Source organism: Globicephala melas, chromosome 5 (assembly GCF_963455315.2).
Source record: "Globicephala melas chromosome 5, mGloMel1.2, whole genome shotgun sequence".
Lineage (NCBI taxonomy): Eukaryota > Metazoa > Chordata > Mammalia > Artiodactyla > Delphinidae > Globicephala > Globicephala melas.
Genome location: NC_083318.1, coordinates 108,923,451 through 108,935,762, shown reverse-complemented (window position 1 = coordinate 108,935,762; position 12,312 = coordinate 108,923,451). Strand labels below are relative to the sequence as shown.

The 12,312-nt window shown below is 49.4% G+C and overlaps 1 long non-coding RNA gene across 1 annotated transcript; it reads right to left on the bottom strand.

The window, feature by feature from the left end:
• Positions 1 to 480: 480 nt before the first annotated feature.
• Positions 481 to 10,267, bottom strand: LOC138842702 (uncharacterized). The gene is made up of 4 exons (XR_011377488.1): positions 9,613 to 10,267; positions 7,006 to 7,057; positions 1,930 to 4,068; positions 481 to 1,021 (listed from the first exon to the last, which is right to left on the bottom strand). It is a non-coding gene; the product is annotated as an uncharacterized lncRNA (long non-coding RNA).
• Between the last annotated feature and the right edge of the window lie 2,045 nt (positions 10,268 to 12,312).

Genomic DNA, 12,312 nt, shown 5'->3' with positions numbered 1-12,312 from the left:
AGTTTCACAGAAAGGAAGCAACGTGGTTGCTGGGTGTGTGGTGTAAGCACCTGTACTACAAATAACCCAAATATCACCTAAGAAACAAGGGAGAATCACACGCCCGGTGCTGCAGCTTCTGAGGAGCCCCACAGAGGCGTGCCCACAAGTGAGCAGTCAGAAGACCAGCAGCGGCTTTGCTGCAGAGTTGGGAAAGCGAGGGAAGATGGAGAGATGAGAATGTGGATTGAGGGTGGGATGGTCAGGGCCAAAGGCCTGGGGAGAGAAATACAGTGGAGAGATGTGGCGAAACCACACAACTGAGATGGGACTTGAACCCCCCGGCTGAGACTCAAACCTGGCCAAAACCCAGATTGGGACTTGAACCCGGTGTCTTTTAATTGAGGTCACACACCTGGTCTCAGGACCTAATGAAGCTCAGGTTCTTGAGGTCTCATCGTAGAAAGAACTCAGTGAGGGACAAAGTAAGAAGTGGATTTATTTAGAGTAATACACATTCCATAGACAGAACGGGGTCCATCTCTGAAGGCAAGCATGGCCCTGAGAGAAGCACACTCCACAGACAGAGTGTGGGCCATCTCAGGAGGCAATAGGTCTTGAAATACGGGGTGGCTAGTTTTTATGGGTTGGGTAATGTCAAAGGCTAACGAGTGGGAGGATTACTCCAACTATTTCGGAGAAGGGGTGGAGATTTCCAGGAGTTGGCCCACTTTTGGGCCTTTTATGGTTGACACCCATGGGTGTGTCATTTAGCATATGCTAATGTATTATAATGAGCATATAATGAGTCTCAAGGTCTACTGGAAGTCAAATCTTCCACCATCTTGGACCTAGTTGGTTCTATCCAGTTTATGTCGTATCCTCAAGGGCTGCGTCATTCTTTCAGAGGTTGTGCCCTGCCCCCTTCCCTCCTGTTTCAGTGGGAGAGACACACATATTGGAATGTGCGTCAGGAGCTTTGCCAACCTCCATGCTGCCACCAGCCACTGATGGCTCGAGCCGGTAACCTTGGGATCTTCATCTGTATGAGAAGGAAAGCAGAATATGTCACCCCAAAATATGTCTCTTTGACATAAAAATTATTTTGAGCTGCAGGCAATTCAAAAAAGCAGTAAGTGAAGAAAAAGCATTCGCTTTTCTGCTTAAAGGCAGGAAATAAATTCTCCTCTTGGAGACAGACTCTTATCAGTCCAGGGAAGTCACCAGAGGAATCTGCAGACAGACCTTGATAAACTAACACTTATCTTCCTAGTTAAGTAAGATAAGGACTTCCTAGCCTTAGCTGGACCACCCCCAGCCCAAACCCCTTTGTCTTGTCAATTGTTCACAAATGTACTGTTTCTTGGTCTAAAAGGTATAAAAGCTTCCTGCTCTGGTCACTTTTTCGGGAGTTCATTTTCTTGTGAAGGCTCTCATGTACATGTACAAATCCAATACAATGTGTATGTTTTTCTCCTATTAATCTGGTCTATCAGTTTCATTTTCAGACCCAGACTTGGACCCTAAGAGTCAAGAAACATTTTCCTCACTATAAAGGATGCTCTCAGAGTTTCCCTCCAGCTCTTTGAGTCCATGGTCTCCAGGTAAGCCTACACAGTGGACGAGAGAGAGAGAGAGAGAGAGAGAGAGAGAGAGAGAGGAGAGAGAGGGAGAGAGAGGGAGAGAGTAGGGGTGTCCGTCTTTGATCTGTCATGGCACCTGTGGGTGTGTCATTTAGTGTGTTCAAGGTCTAGTGGAAGTCAGTTGTCTGCCATCTTGGACCTAGTTGGTTCTAACCAGTTTATGTTGTGTCCTCAGGCTATGTCATTCTTTTAAAGGTTGTGCCCTGCCCCCTTCCCTCCTGTTTCAAAATTGCATTTTCCAAGCAATTTCAATTTGTTAATTTAAACCAGGAGTATTTACTCCCTGGGTGCTAAACACTTGACCCACCTTTGATGGGCGATGATCCAGAAAGCACCCGTGGTTCCACCTCCTCCTGAGTCCAGATGGAGACTTCAGTGGCCCCAGAGCTTTTCTGCCCGTGGAAGAAACATATGACGATGTTGCTAAGATTGTCATTTTCAGTGGCTTTCTCTTCTAATCGTTCCCCCGAAGTGCCAGTTGGGGCAAGGAGTGCACATTGGTGATTTTTATCAACTGTCCAGTTCTTTTCAGATCTGCTCACATAATTGACACAGTTTTGTATGCTGATTCCACTGCTGGCTTCCTGTTACCCCACCAACAACTCATCTCCCAGTGTCCTCACCTGCTTACCTTTAATTTAATCTAAATTACTTGAAATCCTATTGAGGGTAAGGAGGATTCAAACACATGAATAAATAAATGGAGAATCCTTCGACTTCTTTCTCCCCTGATTGCATGTGCAGGTGTGTATAGGGGTGGGGGGCTTGGGAAGATGGGGAAAGATAGCAAAAGCAGGGTTGCCTTGGTGACTTGGGGTAGAAATGAGGTGAACTTTGTATACCTGGAGTTGAAGTGAAATGAGATGGACAACAGTGAAAGAATAAATGTACCATCTTCCGTGTATATGACAATGTGTTTGTAGGAGGAGAAATAAAAAAGCAGAAGGATAAAGTGATTTCCAAAGGGAAGGGTGAGGTTTTCCTTTGGTTTTCAATTCAGTACAAAAGCACCAAGGCTCTGCTCAGGAAGACCCTGTGTCAGGGAGGGTCTAAGCTTCACTGAGTCTTTCAGGGGGTCAACGGCTTCCCATGCATCTCACTGAGTCCTTACAATGACCCTTCCTGACAGGAATTGTTCCCATGTTATAGATGGAGAAACTGAGGTGGAAACGAATTAAGTAATAGGCCCCAGAATGCATGCCAGCAGGGGCAAAAATTAGTATTTCGGTTTGGGTCCTCTGATCATCTCTTTACATTACATCATGGGGCCACTTAGCCCATTAAAAACTATAAAATCATGAATAAGCCAGTGTCTTCTCCCTCAAGCCATGTAAAATTTGGGAGGTGAAGGAAGAAAGTCCAGGAAGGCCTATTGCATAAAGAAGGGACAAAACAAGTGTCTTTGGGAAGATGGCACACCTCTGATGTTTCTAGGGAAGAGGGAGGTTGGGAAGCAGGCCCTGTTCACTGTTCCAGGGCCCACTACAGTCTTAAGTCTAGAAATGGCCCAGATCCTCAAAGAGGGTTTCTCTGTGTCCCAGGTAGAGCCAGATAATAGTTTCTGTTTGTCTTTGTGTGAAGAGCTCCCAAACTGAAGAAGTGAGAGCTACACCCACAAAAACAGGGAAAGGGCTTTTGGGGAGGAACTGCCAAAGGCTTATCTCTGCCCCCAGCTGTGAGGCTGATTGATGCTATTAAAATTCCCAGGGAGTCTCCGCTATCAGCGCTCCCTGTTTTGGAGTGGGGGATGTGGAGAGAGAGAGAGAGGGAGAGAGAGAGAGAGAGAGAGAGAGAGAGAGAGAGAGAGAGAGGGAGAGAGAGAAGCAGGCTGGGAAACGCTTATAGATTCCCTTCTTGAACTAGTCCAGGTGGGAGGGGTGATAACCCAGGAATGAAAATGCATGATGCAGAGGATTTCATGGCTGGTGCCCGCGATAGAGCGGGGTAGGTGCTGTCCAAAGACCAAGGTCTGAAAAGCTCTTACTTGGTAACATAGATGCAAGAATTGTGAACCACATCTCTAAATTAGACTAATCGGATTAAATGTAAAAGTCTCATCCCTCGGGCTCCTCTTTAGGTTGCCAAGCCAGAATTGGAGCCAAATTGAGGAATAAAAGATCTGAGCTCAAGTCTATCAGCTGTGTGACCTTGGGAGCTCCTCTTAACAACCTCTTTCATCTAGATTGCTCATCATCAACTTCAGTCTTGCTGTTAAAACAAGAGGTAGTGAGGTGAAGGCACTTGGCACTCTGAGGAGCGCGCTGTGAATAATGTATATTTATCACAACCCAGGTTCAGTCTTGAGAGGCCCAAGCCATGGGCCATTTTCTGTAGATACCCTGCGATCTTGCCAGCCGCTGTGGCTCCCTTGGAACTGACTTCACGGGGGTCCGTCCAACACATGGTCCAGGAGTTCTCAGATGCCCTCAGCAGCTTTCACAGGACTCTGCCAGGGAAAAGCCAATGAACTTACTCCCAAGAGAACAACAGAGGGACCCCCAAAACTCTGTCCCCTAAATGAACGCTTTGTCGGCAAGTCCCATGCAGGGATAAGGCCTGGAAGAGAAATTGACGTGTGTGTTGTTTTTCCTCTGTCTGGGCAAATGGAATGGACCAGGGAACATCTTTGAAGGGGACCCTGGTTTCCTCTCTACCAAGGAGGGGCCTGGTCCTGCCATTGCTCCAGGAGATGGGGGGCCCGTTTTGACATCTTCCATTCTGTTCACGAAGGATGCACAGTGGTCTATCCTTAGGACTAGCTGGACAGACAGTGCCACATCACGTGCCACGTCTAGATCTCCTTGGGCATTTTTTGGCTGGTAGGTTGGGGTGTAGACCAGCATTTCTCATGACGAATCTCTGACTGGTCTTATAGGCACTGTTTTCTGTGAGCAAGCGCCTATGTGCCTCTCTGGGTACTTCATTCCCCACAACGGAGATTCTGGCCCCCTGGTTCCCTCCTCAGCCTTCCTCACTGCTCTCTGCTCCAGATTCCTGATGCAAATACACAGGCATAAACAGCCTGACCCCTTCAGTCCTTTGGGTACCGAACGAAACTTGGGTCCTCTTGTCTGCATGCAGTAAAGCCAACCCACTAACACCAGGTTGTGGTGACGGAAAGTGCAGCGTTTATTGCAGGGCGCCCAACAAGGAGTCCAGGGCAGCTAGTGCTCAAAATGCCAGAACTCCCATAGGGGTTTCAGGAAAGCATTTTTAAAGGCCAGGTGAAGGAGGGGGTTCACAAGGTCTGTGATCAGCTCGTGTCCAATTCTCTGTGGTTGATGATGAGGTGTCAGGGCCATGTCGCAGGGGTTAACATTCAATCCTTAGGCTCCAGTGGGCCTGGGGGCTACATGGGGGTTTTCACATCTGTAAGACAACTCAGGAAGTGTTATCTGGGTACTTCAGAGAGGAGCTACAGCAGAGGGTATAGGAAAGGGGTCTGTCCCAGGAAGGTCCCGTAGGGTCCTGATCGGTTACACTTTCCTTCTGGGAACCCTCAGGATGCCCCTTAGACCTTGGTTATTCCCCACCCCCCCCTTGGAGGTTTTCCTTCCTCTTCTGCTGAAACCTGTCCCAGGGAAAGAAAAGGTGGTGTACCTTGAACCTATTGTACTGTCAGGTAAACTGTGTTCCTTCTCTTACGTCCTTAGCTGAAGGGGCTCCCTCCCCTCCTCTTCCCCCTTCCCTTCCTCCCCCCCTTCTTCCCCCTTTCTTCTCCTCCTTCTCTCTCTCTCTCTCTCTCTGCCCCACCTATTCCACTTTGGAGTTGAAGGAAACACCACTGTACAAGGTGTGGGATTTGGTTTCTGAGACAAGGGTGTGAGTGATATAACCAGGACATCAGGGGATGGGGGGCAAGGGTGACTACCTCTGGGGTGGAACTTGACAGATGGGAAGTGAGGGATGGGAGGGAGCCCTGTGGACAAATCCCTCCACTCTCTCCCTCTTATGCACCCTTCTGAGGCCCGAGGTGTGTTTGTCCTTGCAGTCTCTCCAGAGAGGCCCAGGGTCAGGAGGACCCTGTCTGCACCCGGCCAGCCCTGGCCAGGGTGGAAGCACATCCTGGGGACTCTCGTCTCACCTTGACCTACCCCACCTCCCTTTGATCTTCACCACCCTGCTTGCACCTCTCATTTTATACCTCAATCTCTGCTTTTCTAGAGATGAGGACCAAGACACACCTTTTATTTTGCTTGAGCTAAGGTGCTTGTTTACTTCTCCTCAGAGGGATTCGAGACACCTCAAATTGCGGCCTCTGTATTTGTTGTTCCTTAAAGAAGGGACGTGGGGAGGATGAGAGCTCTAAGGCGAGGACCCTCCCTTGCTCCTAAAAGCCCACTGCAGACCCTCTTTTATGCTGAGGGGAAATCGGCTATTCTTCTGTGTACAAAGTTCCAAGCTTTTTAGAAACCGGCAGGTCTGGAGCACAGAAACCTTGGTGGGGTGGGAATCAGGGAGAACAGTGTGGCTTTTCCAGGCTGGGAGGAGCTTAGAGAAGGCTCTTTTCTGTTCACTGACTAAAAACTCGCTCAGAAAGAAGAAATCAGAGCAGGCACAGTTCAGCCTCTGTGAGGATTTCTGTTCTCTCACTTTCTTAAGACAATATAATCAAAGAAAAGATTTAGAAAGAAATGAACTGCAGAGTGCATAAGGAGTCTGGAGATGGGCTTTTTATCTGCATTTCTTCTCTAGAGAAGTTTACTTTTAATTCCTTTTGAGAGGTGGGCTGAGGGGCAGAGCTCAGAGGTAGACAGCGGAGGCAGGTGGTCCTTCCCCCGTCCTGCTCTCAGGAATTCCCAGGAAGCAGCTGAGAGGCGGGCTCAGCTCTGGGCTAGTATCTGGTAAAGATGAACATCTCGAAGTACAAATTGCAGAAACTGGCTTCTCTCTCTGCTCTTCTGCCGGGAGATGAAGACCACGCAGAGGGAGAACACTGAATGTATGACAGATGCTGTTTCTGTTTCACTGTCTCTAGGCGTTGTGTTTCGTGGATGCAGGTGAGACCAGACTGAATGGGCAGGGCGTTGGCTTGGTTCAGCCACATAGGCCAGGGAAGGCAATTTCAGCCACTAAAAGGCAAGAATGTCACACGGCCTCTATGCCCCTCCATGCTGTTGCCGACCTAAACCTCAGCGTCCCCCAAACTGAGCCCATCACCTTCCCTCTCCTGGTGGTCCTTCTCTCAGCCCACGGCACTGTCACCCACCCCATCTCAACCGAGCACCAGGAGCTTGGGTCCTCCCTGACTTCCCTCTGCTTTACCCCCATGTCTCATCAACAAATCACATCCATTTTATTTTATACGGTTTTTAAATCTCTGGAATTATCCACCCTCCCATCCCCACTATTCCATCCTAGTCCAGCCCCCGTCACCCCTCACCTGGACGATCACAACGGCATCCTTCTTGCTATATTCATACCCATTCCTGACCCTACAGCAAAATTAACAAAATATAAATCATATTATTATCAAAATAAATACAAATCATATTATTATCCCTCCTGCTGTAAAGCCCTCAAATGTCTCCCCATTACCCTTTAAGTTCCCTTTAAGCACCTGTAAGTTCGTGTTCCAGTCCCAAGGTCCTTAACCAAAGTTTCCCCGGCCTTCCTTTCTCAGTCTGTTCCTTGCCCCCTACTAACCTACCCATCCCACCCACCACTCCCGTGTCCTTTCAGCTTTTCACATGCTCCACACTTGCTTTGGAGCCTTTGAATATGTTGTTCCCTTGCCCCAGAAGCCCTTCCTCGCACTATTTCCTTTCATAGCTCTCCTCAAGCTTAGTGTTATTTATTTTTCTAATTTTGTACTCAGCTCCATGGGAGAAAGCACTATATCTGTTTTACTTCCCACTGTCCTTAGCACCCAACACAGTGCCTGACACATAGTAGATGCTCAACAACTTTTATATATGTATTTATTATATATATATACACACACATATATATAATATTATATATATGCATAAAATTGAGGAGATTTTAGTAAAACTCCTTTAGAACTGTAAAGTCTGTATAAGACTGGTGATTTTTATTTCCACTTTCTAGCTCAGAACAAGCAGGATAGAATATTCTATTATCATTTGGTCTTGAGTGGAACTTATTTATGTGTCTGTGTTAAGGCTTCCAGGCATTTGCATCTTAAGCTTTTTATTTCTACTTGCAGAATGAAGGGATTTGTGCTTCTTTAAAGAAATTTCTGGCAATAGCCAGCAGGTGGGTTCATTAAGGAAGCAACAGAACATTCTCATGCTATTTTTATTTCTTTTTTATAGTTTGGAAACTGAAAAAGAAAGAGACAAGCAGCTGAGGCTGAAGAAAGAAAGTGGGGTGGAAGGCTCCCCCACTCAGGCTTTAGAATTCTCTTCCCACCCCCTTTACCAGGATGAACCCCAGGCCTGGGCTGCGGAAAGGCAGCCCAGGGAGTAGGCAGCGCCAGGGCTACCCTGACACCCTGACTTCAAAGCCTCTTTTAACAGCCACTTAGCTGGTACCTCAGTGTCTTCATTTGTAAAGCAGAGATCAAATCCCTGATCCCAGCATTACTGTGAGGATTAAAGGAGATAATGTTTCAGAAAACACATGGTTAAGTTGCACATGTAAATTACAGGGCATATGATGATACCGCTAAATGAAATATCTCAAATACAAAAGTAAGGTCTGACGTTTCTTTACCGTGAGCTGTCCCCACCTATGTAGCCCCATGCACATAATCACGAGTGTCAGCAGCTTCAAGAACAGTGATGAGTATTTGCATCTCTCCCTCTTCCAGCGGTCAGTGAACTCAGAGATGGGCCCATCATCTTACGCCCCTAGTAACCAGCAATGCCAGACACCCACTACATGCTGAATGAATGAATATATAGCGGGGAGCAAGGAGGAGGAAGGTCTGAAGGAAAAGGTGAGTGAGGAAGGCGTGGGCTGGATCCCTGGAGAGGTTATATTTTCTTAGAAGTCCAGGAGAGCAACTAAAGGCATTGAATTAACTGGGGCGAGGGGGGGGGTGCCCTCCTAATTCCCTTGGCTCAAACCCCAGCTCCTAGCTCTCCTGGCCTGGGGCCAGCTGCAGGGATGGGATGGGGCAGGAACTCTTTGTCTAGGCTTAATTCAGCTGCGGTGGCCTCTCCCTGGGGGACCCTGCTGAGCTGCCAGAGCAGTGGTATAAGAAGAATACCCAGATTTCCAGATTTGGGAGCCTTGCAAGAGATGCACACCCTGGTCTCACCCCCAAACAAAGCAGACAGGGCCAAATACAAAGAAACGTTTCTTCCCAGTCCCCAGAAACCGGCTAAACATCCGTCCGTCCGTTAAATAGCTGCAAAGCCCCTGCTGCGTGTTGTGCTGGGTGCTGCGATGACGTAAAATGAATCGCACCCTGGTCTCAAGCAGGGGGAACATAACTTCTTTTCCACGGGGAAAACCCAGTGGGGAGGGAGCAACAGCCCAGGTCCTGGAGGGGCAGGAACACAGCCCATGCACCCGGCAAGCCTGGCACCGCCATCTCTCTCTCTCCACTGCGCTTGCGTCACCCTTGGCCTCCCTGGAACCCTCCACCTTGCTGGGAAATTTGCAAATCACCAAACAGGATGTTGGCCAAACTTTGGGAATTACACAAAAGCTTTCCGCACCAAATTGTTTCTGGAGCTGACAAATAAGGAATGATTATTCCTTTAGGATCAAGAATATATTTTTTTTAAAGAGAAATGGTTTTCTATTGTGGACGGAAAGTAGGGCTCCCCTCAGAGTGCAGCCCGTTTGCCGGTGCTCCTTGATGATCAAGGGAGGTGGCAGATGCTGGGCTAGATGTTTCCAGGGTCAGGGGAGAATGGTCTGAGGACCTGTCTTCTCCACCGGCTGCCTCTTTTGGGTGGTGCGGTTTGAGGTGGAGAGACAACGGCCGTGAACCGGATGGCTGAGTGTCCTTCAGCTGCTAGAAGACCACTTCAGGGCAGCTGGAGCAGCCCCAGTAGAAGAAAATCGTACTTACTCGACAGGTCCTGTGCTCCGTGTTGAATCTCTCCTGCCCTTTTTCACACACAGAACAAGAGGCCCTTTGTCATTTGAAGAGGTGGCCCGCAGCGCCAGTGTTGACTGAGCCTTCTCTGTCGGAGTCACTTTCTCAATCCGGTTAACGAGCAGGGGCTGCCGAGGGCCCCCGGCCAGCCGCAAGCAGGCCCGGATAGCACCCGAGTGGGGTGTTGCCATAATTCTGGCCGAGTCCTTCAAGCTCCGCTTGTGGACGTGGTACAGCCAACTAGCTTTCAGCGAGCAGCCCCCTCTATCCCCAAAGCTGGCCGGTCAGGCAGCTTGACCACGAGACCTTTCTTTCCCAGGCCCTGAGCAAACGGCCAGAGGAAGCTGCCTTGTTTGATACGTGCGGAGTCTCCGAACAAAGGGGCCTGTGTGAGCTGCCGCCACAGCAACTGTGGGTCCAGAGCCCGGGAAGCGCTCGGCGTCGGGCTGGAGGGCTCGCAGCGTGGCCAGGGGCGTGAGTTGGAATACAGATTGCCCCCAAGTCTTGGGGGCCTTGCCTGTCAAGTGGCGGGGCCTGGCTCCACTGCCCGATATCCGCTGTCCACAGCTTGCAGGCCTGTTTGCAGCACGGCCAACTTCCTGTTTGGTGATTTGACAGGAGTCCCAAGCTCTCTTGGCACATCAGAACTCGGGGCTCCGCGCAGCCAGCGTGGGGTGGCTGCATCTGCGTGGCTGAGATGTTCCCTGCCTTGGATCAGCAGCTGGCCGAGCTTGGGAGATGCAGCCGGAAGGTCCGTGAGAGGCCTCTGCTTCCTGGCCTCCATCCTCAGACCCTCTCTGTACCCAGGGGCTCCATTACTCACAGAAAGACACAGGGAGCTGTTCCAAGATACTGTCTTGGAAAAGGGCTGACATACTTTGCCAGACTCTGATAAAGATAAGAAAAAGGATAGATTTTAGAAAATAGATTCCTCTATTTTCTCAACAATCACACCCCCCTAATAATAATGAGTGACATTGTTGTGAGACCCACTGTGAAGAGCACTGAGTTAGCTGAGATGCATCTTATGTACTTTTCCCCTCTAATCCAGCTCCAGTGCTTTGGTCTAAGCAATCTGCAAGAGGAACATGGACTCAGTGCAAAGGTCGCTGTTCACTTGTATCCCACTCAGTAAAATCATAAGCAGGCTAAGTGCATCCCTTCCTCGATTCCATCTGTGTAGACTTCCGGCTCTTTTACGTCCTTATTCTGCTGACGCCTCCATCTTCTCCCCATTCATCAGGCTCCTCCTGCCTCCTTTGCCTTCACCCTCCTTCCCGGTCCAGATCCCTCAGCGTCCCTCAGCTCTCACCAAGCAAAATCCTAACCTGGGTGCACAGAAGCCCTCACAGCCTTTGCCTTTGTTCTAGCTCTGAGACTGAGCACCCCTGGGGAAACGGACATTCCTAGAGAGGCTGGGCCACCCCACGTTCATAGCCCCCAACCTCCGCTGCGTCCTCAGTGCAGCCCATGTCACCTTTAGCTGTCCTTGGAGAGCGCCCTCCTCTGTGCCCCAGGTGACCACTCCGAGCTCCTAACTCTCTCACCAAGGCTCCTGCCCAATCTTTAGTCTCTTATACTCAGCAGATAAACTTGATTCCAACTTCAAGGTCATCAGGCTCATGCTCCTTCAACTTCCCACCCCCCTTCTACAAACACCTCCACATGCACACTCATCCTCACCTTCATTCTCAGAGGCAGGGCCCTCTTTCTGTACCTTTATTCTCTCTCTTGATGACTACTGACAGCCTCTGATAGTTATCCTCTCTGTTTCATTTGTATCAAATCTCTTCCATCTCCCTTGAAGCCTCTAAACGCACAGGCAGACAGACCTCATTTTATTGCGCTTCGCTTTGCAGATAATTGCGTCTTTACAAACTGAAGGTCTGTGGCAACCCTCCATCCAGCAAGTCTACGGGCGCCATTTTTCCAACAGCATTGGCTCACTTCCTCTCTCTGTGTCACGTGTTGGCAATTCTTGAAATATTTCAAACATTTTCATTCTCAGTACTCGAGTCTCGTGGCCCATGTCTTCCTCTAGTTACTTCTCAGCTTCCCTCTCCCCTTCTCCTCCAAACGACGTGCTGTCTACACATCCCTTCATTCCCAGCTCTTTGTACTCTGCTTCTGTCCCCACCCCACTACCAAAACTGATGTCACCAAGGTGACCAACGACTTCCTCGATAGATAACAAATTGAATGGACTAGCTGCGTTCCTTTCCTTACTAGAATTTTCTGAGGCATTTGAGGATACGGATTATCCTTCTCTGAAGCTTCCTGATCCCTTACATCCATTCTCCACCCTCCCTCTGAGAGGGGCTCCTCTCCCGCTGCCTGTCCCAGGCACGTGGCTGTTCTCTGGGATTCCGGGATTCTGCTCTGACTCACCGCTATCTTGCTCTCCACACACACTCCCTGGCAAAGCGCATCCTCTCTCGGAGGATATGCAGATAACTCCCAAGTCCCTCTCTCTAACCCAGATCTTTACCCCTAGCTTCTCCCATAGGCACCACTAATCCAGCATTTCTAGAACAGCAACTGGGGACACTTTTCCTGTTAAGCCACCTCTTGCCCACCTTGCTGAAGGCACCGTGGCCCCCCTGCAGGGGTAGGGATGCTATTACTCCACTCCTTCCCCCTCTCCACACGCATGTGCTCCCATCACCACCAAGT